Below are 12,094 nucleotides of genomic sequence, written 5' to 3' on the forward strand. Positions count from 1 at the left end.
CAGTCCGATAGGTCTAACTCAATCTGACCTAATGACATCATTATCATATGGCACAGATGATTGGCTCTCTCCTGACTAGTGCTTGATGTAGCAGTTGCAGCATGCTTCAGAAATCCCCCACCTTCCCCAGCTCCACCTGTATAGATCTGCTACAAGGTGATTCATGTATGCTATAGGGGGGTTATTTCATGTATGTTATATTTGCAGCAGTATTTCTTACATGCTCACAGCAGCATGTTGTGGATGTATTGGCAGTAGCAAGTCTTTTAGTATGTCTCACCCAATCAAAGAAAAATTGTCCTACCTACTGGGATATTTAAAATATAATGTTATCATTCAAAATAGACTGTCTCATGTCTACTCAGTAATGAAGTCATGTTAGAATTTGTGTAAGTGTTTTCATGAGAGCTGTTGAACATGCAGAAGGAGCAAGAGAGAGAGAGGAGCAGATATGAGCTGTGTAACCGGAGGCAGAAACAGAGGAGAGGTGTGGAATTTCACCAGAGCGAACCACTTGTTGTTGTATAATGCGTCCTTGCTTGTCGCATTACTCATCTCGTGCGTGTAGCGCAGGATAATATCACGCAGGTTCTTTTCATCTCTTGATTTTATGCGCTGTCATTTTTATTACTCGCCCCAGGCACCTGCGGCCCGCCTTGCACACATTCTGCCCAATCTTGTCCAAGATGACCTGACCTGTCCTCTGACTCACCTGAAGCCCTTCAGAGCCGTGACGCAGATTGCTCCGGTAAAGGTGATCTAATCTCCAGATCACCTTACATCAGACCTGACTCTGTTTGGAGCGGCATGCTGCGTCTGCCCTACTGAGGGTGCTGCGTTTCTGGGGCCCTGATAATGAAGCTTCCCACTCCGACTCCTCACCTCTCCTCTCCTCTCACACCTTTCATGCTGTGAGTTTATCTGAGCCTCCCAGCACATGCAATATCGGTGCAACTGTAGTAATGCCACTGTGTTATTGTGTAGTCAGCTCATGTTTTGTTCTGAATCATTGTGGTTCAGTACGAAACCATGTTATATTGGTTTGCATGGTTTATAATTTGTGCGTGTGTCTGAAAACGTACAAGCATAAGCCAAAGTTTACCTCACGTACTGATTTTTTGTCAAAACTTAAAGGATTAGCTACTAGCAGCAGACTATAGCGAATTGTTTCTGTCTCCTGCTGGTTTCAGTTCAGTTGTTTGCGGCTGGTCACAGCTGCATGTCTGTCATGCCGGTTACTGTCTTATTCAGACAGACATGTTTTGGAGGGGAGATTGTGGCTGTTCAGGGAATGTAAATTACATGTTGCAAGTTCCCTCACATAAAGTAGTGGAGCTTAGAGGTTGCAGTATATAATACAGCCTCGTTTAGCGTGCGTATATATGTTTGAAACTGAAAGAAGAAATACTATCTGCACACAAGTACACATAACCTCACAGACAAAGTATACAGGCACATTAGGCCTTATGAAAAATTGAAGGTGCATTCGGGTGAGCTAGAGTCTTTTGAATATTTCATTAAAAGTTGTCTCTTTCTTGCTCCCGACGTCATTATCCTTTGGCATGGAACTGGGACAGGATGCCACTCACTGTCTGCCAGTTCCTGTTTGATAACAAAGACCAGTGGGGAGAGAGAGAGAGAGAGAGAGGAGAGTTGTTTTGTGGCAGTTTTTGTATTTCAAAAAAAGTAGGGAGAGAATGATATTTGGATAAGGACGTTGAATAGTTTTAGAATGTAATATTGAAAGTTAGTATAACTAAAAGTATGTTGAATGGCATGAAAGAAAATCCTTTGTATTCTTTTGAGCTGTGATGTGCTTTGTTGGAACACAAAGGGAAGACAGTGAACAGTGAATATAAAGAAGCATTAAACAAAACCCTTCAAACAGCATAAAAACTAAACACAACAACATTTGATCTAGTCATATTAAGATTAAATACATATGAGATACAACGAGAACCGTAGGACCTGCTGGTTAAATGTAATTGCAAAAAGTCTCTTTCTCTCTCTTCACTAGGGTCTGGAGTTCACAACATTTTTGTGAAATAAATTTGACAAATTTATTGTGAGCAAATTTAACATGTTCAAATACTTAAATGTTTATTGTGAAAAGTAATATGAATTTTATTTTGTGTTTTTTTCTTGAATAATTTCTTAATGTTCTTAGTTTTTGAAAGAACTAATTTTAAGAGAATTAAAATAATTATAAGATCATTTTAGAAAATATTATTTTATATTAAGAGAGTTTCATTTTCTTAGAAATGTTTAAAATAAATTTAAGAGAAATTAAGAGAAGCAATAGATAGATAGATAATTGTTTTTTTAAAGATACACATAATGCAAATTAAATAATTTTCACATATTTTATTTTGTATTTGTTATTTTATTTTATTTTGGAAACAAAATGTTGGGTTTATAATGTCATAGTTAATATTTTTCTCATACAGTATAAATGTCTTTTTATACACTACCGTTCAAAAGGTAAGTCAATAGGACAATTTAATGTTTTTGAAAGTCTCTTGCTCACAAAGGCTTCATTTATTTGATCAAAAGTACTGTAAAAACAGTAATTGTTGAACAGTAAAATCGTGAAATATTATTACAATTTAAAACAATTGTTTTTTATTTTAATATCTTTCAAAATGTAATTTAGTCCTGTGATGGCAAAGCTGAATTTTTTTCTTTGACACTGTAAATGTCTGTATTGTTACTTTTACTTATTTTAGTGCATCATTGATGAGTAAAATTAATTTCATATTAATTTAATTTCTTATTTAACATGTTCAAATACGTAAATGTTTATTGTGAAAAGTAATATGAATTTTATTTTGTGTTTTTTTCTTTAATAATTTCTTAATGTTAGTTTTTGAAAGAACTAATTTTAAGAGAATTAAAATAATTATAAGATCATTTTAGAAAATATTATTTTATATTAAGAGAGTTTCATTTTCTTAGAAATTTTTAAAATAAATTTAAGAGAAATTAAGAGAAGCAATAGATAGATAGATAATTGTTTTTTTAAAGATACACATAATGCAAATTAAATAATTTTCACATATTTTATTTTGTATTTGTTATTTTATTTTATTTTGGAAACAAAATGTTGGGTTTATAATGTCATAGTTAATATTTTTCTCATACAGTATAAATGTCTTTTTATACACTACCGTTCAAAAGGTAAGTCAATAGGACAATTTAATGTTTTTGAAAGTCTCTTGCTCACAAAGGCTTCATTTATTTGATCAAAAGTACTGTAAAAACAGTAATTGTTGAACAGTAAAATCATGAAATATTATTACAATTTAAAACAATTGTTTTTTATTTTAATATCTTTCAAAATGTAATTTAGTCCTGTGATGGCAAAGCTGAATTTTTTTCTTTGACACTGTAAATGTCTGTATTGTTACTTTTACTTATTTTAGTGCATCATTGATGAGTAAAATTAATTTCATATTAATTTAATTTCTTTAAAAAAATGTGTGTGTTATGAAGTGGGTCCCTCAATCACTCCATGGCTTTACATTTTATGAGAACAAATTTAGTTTTGGAATAATTTGTAGATATGTTTTTACCCATGCAACCCTTTCATATTTGAGAAAAATAACGTGGTTTCTCTCAGTGTGTTTATATCTCCAGCCTGGATGTATTGTGGCAATTTACACGTGGCTCTGTGGTAAGCCGTCCTGACCATCAGTCCTGCCAGCTTCCTTAACAACATGACCGAGCGCAGATTTATGCGCTGCAGGCCTGCTTTTCCAGCGGTCACTTGGACTTTGTGTGAGTTTCCCATTACAGCAGCTGCATGTGTGTGCTTGTTACAGAGATAAATTTAGTCTTAAAATGTACACTACTGCCTTTTTTTCCATCTCTCTCCTTTTCTAAGAAATTGACAAGTCTGCATTGTAGCTCTCACATTTCTTCCAGATCCTGTGCACCTGTTGTTCCTGCAGTGTTCCCAAGTCATGAGTGTTGATTACAGCTGTTGAAGTGCAGCTGTGTTCCCCTCCTTTCTCTCCTCGTGTCTTAAATGAAGACATGATGTTTCTTAAACACATACACTACTGTTCAAAAGTTTGGGGTCAGTCAGGTTTTTTGAAAGAAGTCTCTTATGCTCACCATGGCTGCATTTATTTGATTAAAAAATTTAATTTATTCATGTGATGCACAGATGAATTTTCAGCATTATTACTCCAGCCTTCAGTATCACATGATCCTTCAGAAATAATTCTAATATACTGATTTGCTGCTCAAGTAACATTTATTATTATTGAAAACAGTTGTGCTGCTCAATATATTTTGGTGAAAACCATGATACATTTTTTTCAGGATTCTATGATGAATAGAAAGTTTAAAATGTCTTTACTCTCACTTTAAAGCATCTCTTGCAGTCCAAATGCACTGTAGTAAAATCAGTAAAAAATACATTAAATATCACATGCATCTCATAAATGCTTAATTTGAATCCAGCAACAGAAACACAATTCAGATTAATCCCATCAGTGCTATTAAATACACTCCCCCTAACACACATCATTTAACATACATATACACACATATACACACACATGGGTCACAGAGCAGCCAAATGTTCACTGATATCCTGGGCATTAACTCACTGGTGCAACCCAGACGTCTATCCAGCCAGATGAGGTCCTCACTAGTTGCCATGGCGACTACTATATTAGTGAGCATGAGAGGCCATTGCCTGGGCGTCTGGAGGAGGAATGCTGGGCTGAAGAGCCTGATGTATGGAGTCTTAGTGTCTGAGAGAAGCTCTGATGACGCTGTGATAGCAGGCTGTAAAGACAGGCGTAAAGGCCACTAGACCTGCACACACATTTTGGTATGGGTTTGTCAATGTCTGTCATTTTGTGTGATGAATACACACTTTCATTGTCTGACTTGAGAGGATAATTGTGCTAATGGTGTCATAAAAACATTCACAGACTCTGACTAATTGTTGATTGCTTAAATAAATACAGGATGAACTGTGGAAATGTCACACCTAATCTAACAGGAAGTGATGTCTGTTTCCCTTTCACCTTCTGTCTGTACCAACAGGATAGAAAAATCGCTAATTAGATTTCTTTAATGTCTCAGTTGTTCGTCTTAGAGAGTGAGACTGAATGAAGAGCAAATGGAGATTTCGCATAAGTCACCTGATTTTTAAATGAGAGAAAAATGCCAATAATCACAAATATATCAACAGTGACGTAAACTGTGCTCAGATTTGTCAAAAATACCAATTTCTTTATTATAAATTATTGTACCAGTTTCTTTATTATTACCAATAATAAATGAGCAGTTTCAGTATGAACTCAAATGTATCACATACTTCCAAGAACATATGATCTATTATCAAGATTTATTTTATAACACTATCTTAAATGTATGTGAACAGTTGTCTAATTTTGGTCTTTTTTTTTTTAAACTTAGATTTATATATATGTATGTATTTTTTTTTTATGCTTAAAATGTTCTTCACAGCACACTCTTAAAAATAAAGGTTCCAAAACATGGTTGTTTGCAAAAATGCCATAAAGACCATTTTTGGTTCCTCAAAGAAACTTTCAAAGGTCAGTTCTTAAAAGGACATATTTATAATCTAAAGAACCCTTTTCGAAAATAAAGAACCTTTTGTGCAATGCGAAGGTTTCATGGATGTTAAAGGTTCTTTATTGAACCATTAATGCCAAAAATAAATTATTTTTAAGAGTGAAGAGATGAGTGAAAAGAGATATATGTGATTGTCGATTACAATGGTGAAAAGATGGAGAAGTGTTGTAAAAGACGCTTGTAATGGAAAAGATGACAAGAGATGGGAGCATAATCTCATGGCTCTCCGGTCTACGAGCAGAGCTCTTCCTCTTGATCCAAACTTTATCTCCACATCTAACCCTGTGAAGTGCTATAGAGCTCCATACAAACAGAGCTAATCCTGGGAGAGGAACAGATAGCACAGTAAAGCGGCCTTGCTAAGTAAACAGAAGTGTCCACTGATGTAAATTAAGATTAAACTTATTTGTATAACAGTATAATTTGTTATATTTGTAATTACGGATCCATTTCCCTTGTCTGGTGTCCAAATTTTACGTATTACTATCCTCCAAATATCATTCATGGATAGGATAGGATATCATTCATGATTTTGCCCATGTATCTGTAGTGCCCATGGGAATCGAATTAGTGAAAGTGACTATCATTGAAGAGGAAGTAAACCGTGAGTTCTGTTTGGAAGCCATAAACTCTGATAGGCTCATGGGTCAAAGGTCAGGCATTCAGTTTCAGCTGGAGGGGTGGACCGAGAGACGCTATCTGCACAACAGTGATGCAATTAGCTCTCAAATGACGGTTAGAAAGTGGTAAATGAGCCTTAATTCACACTAGCAGGTTGCCCATTAAGGCCCCACCCAGAAGTGGTCTAATCAGCACAGAAACTGATGCATGTAAGCCTCTTACTCTCTCATTATTTTAATCACCCCCATCCCGCTATATACAGTATACAGTGGGTACGGAAAGTATTCAGACCCCCTTAAATTTTTCACTCTCTGAATAGATCCACTTTCCTGTTTGGACATCAGGGAAAACTATAAAATGGTAAGATTAAAGATTAAAAGACAGATGTTTCTTTGAAATGTGTACTGAGTTAATTTCACTTGTCAACTGGGCTGCATAATTGTGACATAAAATCAGAACTGTCAATTACTCTCCTTGATATTGTAATTAAGATTATTCATGTTGATCAATAGAATTAACATTCAAATATTTCTGTGTATGTGTGTTGTCGGCAACTGCGTGGCATATTTTTATTTAGTCTACACATCATAATTCTGTCAAAATATGTCATAATTTTGACATAAAAAGTCAAACGTAAAAAGTCATTTTTACTTGGTAACTCATAATTGTGATGTTGTGTTTCATAATTATGACTTAGTATCTCATAATTTCTACTTTTTATCTCATAAGTTGTACTTTCTATTCTCATAAGTATGACTTAGTATCTCATATTTCATTTTGATCTCATAATTTTTTTCTTTTTATCACATAATTATGACTTACTATCTCATTAATTTTTTTACTTTTTATCACATAATTATGACTTATTATCTTATTTTTAAAATACTTTTTGTCATAAAATACCAAAGTTTCATTTTCATGTGGCAGAAATGGTTCCAAGCTGAGCCATTTCTGAATTGATTTATAAAAATGTTTTCTTTCCTTTTTTTTTTTGGCATCATTAAACAGAAATTAAATGGTCAACTTGCATAAAAACAACATTGTAAATATAAACTTCTGACTCAACTGAAGTAGATGTTAATGAAATTCCCTCATTTGCAGCAGGCATTGACACTGGATTATTATTTCTTTAGTAATAATATTAATTCATACTTGTTTGTACTCTAAAGTATGCATATATGTGTGCTTGTGTTATATATTAGTTTTTTAAACTCTCACAGGTGTAGCCTTTGACCCTACATGTCCTGTTCCACACCACAGTCTTCCTCTCTGATGCTCTTCCTGATCTGTCATTGGGAAAGAGTGTGTTTATCCAAGCTCAAACGCCATATTGATAGAAGTACTCATGCTTATCATGCTTGCGGTAGCCTACATAATATAAGACCTCTCTCAAATTGATTTATATGAACATACACTATCTCAGATCAGTCATATTGCTCATAGCCATCTTGTTCATTCACACTAGTACGTATTTTCTAGTATCACACCCAATGAAGAAATTGCTGTTATTTTAATACATCCTTCCTCGTTCTGGCCCTGGGATACTGTCTGTCTGTCTGCTCTTCCTACTGCAGCTGAGGGTCGCAGGCCTCTGCTCTTTGTATTGTGTGTCGTGAACTACTTCCCTGCCCTTTAACACAACAGTGACGGCAGGCCCACAGCCAAGCTGACGGTGTTAGTTTCCCCATGATAAGGCTGGTTCTTCCTCTTTCTCCTCTTTCTCTCTGGTTGAACACACCCATATTTGTCATTGTCAACAACTGTTTTAGACAGAGCTGTTGCTTATGATATTTCATTAGTGAAGACTGGACACATATGTTGACGTACTTTAGGCTATGCATAATATCATTCAGCCTTCTGAGAATGGAAATATAGTATGAGAGAATCAGGTTAATCTGATAGATTAATGCACCTTTAAAATCACATTGTTCTTGGATTCCGTTTTTATGAGGAACAAGGGACGTATGTCATGTATATGTCTGTATAACTGATTGCAGAAAGAGGACACACTTTCCTCAATCAATAAGAACATGCAGCAATAATGCATTTAAAAAGAGAATTGTTTTCCCTTAAGGGCCTGCAAGATGATTAAAAAGGGCTCTCACACATTTGAGGGCATATTGCTCTCTCGCAACAGCTGCAGTGAGTGTGATAGGAAAGGAAAGCTTGGGGGTGAATGATGACAGCAATGCTCTGGTGTTTAGTCATGTACCAGAACCTGATTATCTGTGAAGATCAAACGAGTTAGTGCACTTGGAAACAAACAACAGAGCATCGCCCAGTTTCTCTCCAGAAACAATAGGTGCTAAATTAGGTCCTCCCAAACTAATTTAGCACGTATTTTGCCTCTGTTTAGGAGCCTTGGAATCAGCAGTTGCCAATGAATGGATATTAAAATCCATAGAAATCCAGGTCACACAATAACTATGGTGTGTAAAGCTCTCAACCCAGTTTTCTTACAACCCAGTTTTTTACTTTGGAAAAACTATAGACACATTATTTTTAAATTAATGTAGGCCTACATGGACAAAAAAGACACTGTTTTATTTCCGATTTTACTGAAACTTCGAAACCCTAAAAATATTACGCTTATATTGTAAAAATATTACTGTGCTATTATTATTATAAATATTATGCTATATTATCATGAAGTATAGGTATAAGAAGCATTGGATTAAATTTAGCTTGCATGGTGTAGCAGATGTCAAGCAGTACCCTCGGGACAGAAGCACGACCAGAATGATCTGAGAATTGAACTGAGAACAATCATTTTCAGCCTCTTGGTTTTGGTTGTTTGTTTGTTTGGGCTCTCCAGGATCCATTGTGCTCTCCAGATCTCCCGTATCTGATCTTCCTCCTACTGAATCATCTGTGGCAGGTAAGGAGGCCACCCACTCAGCAATGCGCTCTGTTTCAGGGGGATCATTCTGTGGTGCTGAGTTTTGCGTCAATGTCTCATCCGATTGCTCCTGACTAAATAGTGAGCCATCATGACAAGACTGTCCAAACGGTGAAGGAATGACCTTTCAACCAATGGCTGAATTTATCACAGACGGACCATTTTAGGGCCAGAAACTCCAAACGGTGAGCAGGGTAGTTGCTTTGGGCACGTGTGAGGGCCTTGCTGGTGAAACATCAGAATTAGATGGGACTGTTTTGGCTGCCTCAGGATGGCTACTAGAGATGCATGCTGCGGTGTTATTGGCAGTGATCTCATCTTCCACGACTTCCTCGGAGCTAGGGACTGCCTTAGCTGGCGATACTTGGAAGGCGCAGGGCTTAACTGTACTGGGAGTTCTGCGACATTGACTTTCTCTCTGATGTTCATCAATAGCCTCCTGAATCTCTTCGATGGACCATCTGCTCATGGGCTTGCACTTAAACACACTGGACAGTTCAGAGTCAGGACAATTTCGTATGAACATCATGGCCACTTCTGCACTCAAGTTCTCCATGTTACTCCCATTGCGTTTTAAATGAATATTGGCACGCTCAGCAGCGGAGTTCAATCTCACCCAATAATCTACAGGGCTTTCCTTAGCTTTAGGCTGCGTTGCATAGAAATCTGCCAGTGGCAAAAGTGACACAGGGTGATCGCTAAAGTAGTGTCTTAACATGTCATAAATTTTCCCAACACTTGCTGAACCAGTGGAAGCAGTGCTTCTTAGTCCCACTTTAATTATATTCTTAGCTCTTCCCAGGAGATGACTCAGGACAGTGTCTGCTTTCTCCAGTTCGGGGCAGCTACTTTTCTGCAAGTACAGTTCCATAACATCTATCCACTCTTGGACAGTGTACTTGTCACTCTCGTCTCCTCTGAACATGGGTGGTTCTTTGATATCTGACCTCACTATGAAACTGACTTTAGAAGAATCAAGTGAGGGCTCTGACTTGGTTAACCCTGATGTCGTTGTGGGTAAAGGGCTGGCCACATTTTGACTGGCTAATAAGCGGCTGACTATGGATTCGCCAATCTGATTACCCAGCTCCCCTATTAACTCTCGTAACTGCTGTGTAACATTGTTGTTACTGTCGGAAGGAGTCGAGCATGCTGGCTGTGCTAACTCAGGACGGGGGCTTACCTCTGGGGCTGAAAAAGTACTTGGGAACAACAGCTTTGGTATGACTCCTGTACCCTCCCCCACTCTGTACAGACCTCTACCTCTCCCAACTAATGGCGTAAATAAATCTGATGTATTTTGACCCCTTTCAGCCATTTTGTATGGTACTATAACTTGAGCTTTGGATAAAACACTCAAACTAAGATATGTAAATATGCAAAATACACAGATGTACAAATCCCAAATGGCAATGTAGAATTACGGAGAAAACAATCCTCAGAAGGATGTGAGTCCAGATGTCCGATATGTGCAAATATCTAAAATGTGTATGAACGCAAAATGTGTGTCACAGTCTATGGTTTATGTGGAACTTCACTGCCGAAGAATATGGGTTCGTGTTTGTGCGAATGTCCGAGTAAAATCACTTGAGTATTTGCTGCATAGATCCCTGTCACACGGTACAGCACCAAGACGTCACAGCACACTGCTTGACCCCGGCGATCAGCTGCGGCTGACCAATGGATCCGGGTCACGGCACCAGTTAGATGTAGCAGATGTCAAGCAGTACCCTCGGGACAGAAGCACGACCACACATGGATGAGATGAGTGATGGAATTTATTCCCCTTTAAAGAAGAGTAGTATGAGGCAAAATTAGTACAAACACACCGATAGGCCTACTCTCTCACTCCTGCATGGAAAAACACACGTGAGGATGAAGTGCTAAAACATCTCACGATTAAAAGCGTCACTTTCAAAGAGAATTCACCAATTACACAGATACACGTCATAAAATACATAGTAACAACGTTAACACAATATACACCGTGATAAAGTCACAAAAGAGAGCAAATAGGACATATATATATGAGAGAGCGAAAGATACCCGTGCTTCCCGTCTGCATTCACAGTGAGACTGAGCGCGAATGCTTAAAGGTGACCCCTTTAAAGGAGAAGCAATACCTCTTCCTAAGGTGCGCCTCTAATTAAGACCCCACCTACAACAATTGGTAGGAACTCCCAACTGGAACCATTGAAACTAAACATGAATCACAATTATCAAAAATAAACATTAAATACAAGTTTTGATGAAGTTAACACTTTCAAAAAATATCTTTCAACACAAACAATATAAAATAAAATACTATAAAGTAAATGATATTAAATAAAATATAAAAGTCACAATCAATTGACTACAATGGCAGTGTCAACGTAAAGATAATTTTGATATTTTGTAGCTATCGTTTGACTTTTTGATATCATAAAATGTTTCTGTAATCTTATCTAACTGAAAGAAAATTCTCTGAAGTGAGGAAAATACATTAGGACTTAACCAACAGGGTGAACAGCATTGAAAGTGAATTTGAGGACACAAGAAAAAAAAATTAAATGATGACCAATCAAAACAATATTGCCAAGAAAACCCTTTTTTATTTTGTATCTTTTTATTTTTTTAATCTTTTTTGAAAGATTTCAGTCAGAGAAAGGGATCAAATAAAGATGCATAGCATCCACGGAATATGACAAATGTTGCACCATATGCCAATTGTTTACTATCATTAGCGAAAACTAACTCATATAATTTCCGTTTTTATAAACTATAAAAATAAATTTTATCCAATATAACAAAACATATGATGTGGACCTGAAATTATGTGCTGCATAGTAGGAGTAACCAATATAGTGACTAACAGAAGGTTCTGTATTGCCATCTGCTGGCCTCTAATATACATACATAAAAATACATACATACATACACACACACACACACACACACAAACACACACACATATATATA

This window comes from Sinocyclocheilus rhinocerous, unplaced genomic scaffold (genome assembly GCF_001515625.1).
Source record: "Sinocyclocheilus rhinocerous isolate Xijiao unplaced genomic scaffold, SAMN03320098_v1.1 scaffold72, whole genome shotgun sequence".
NCBI classification, from domain to species: Eukaryota; Metazoa; Chordata; class Actinopteri; order Cypriniformes; family Cyprinidae; genus Sinocyclocheilus; species Sinocyclocheilus rhinocerous.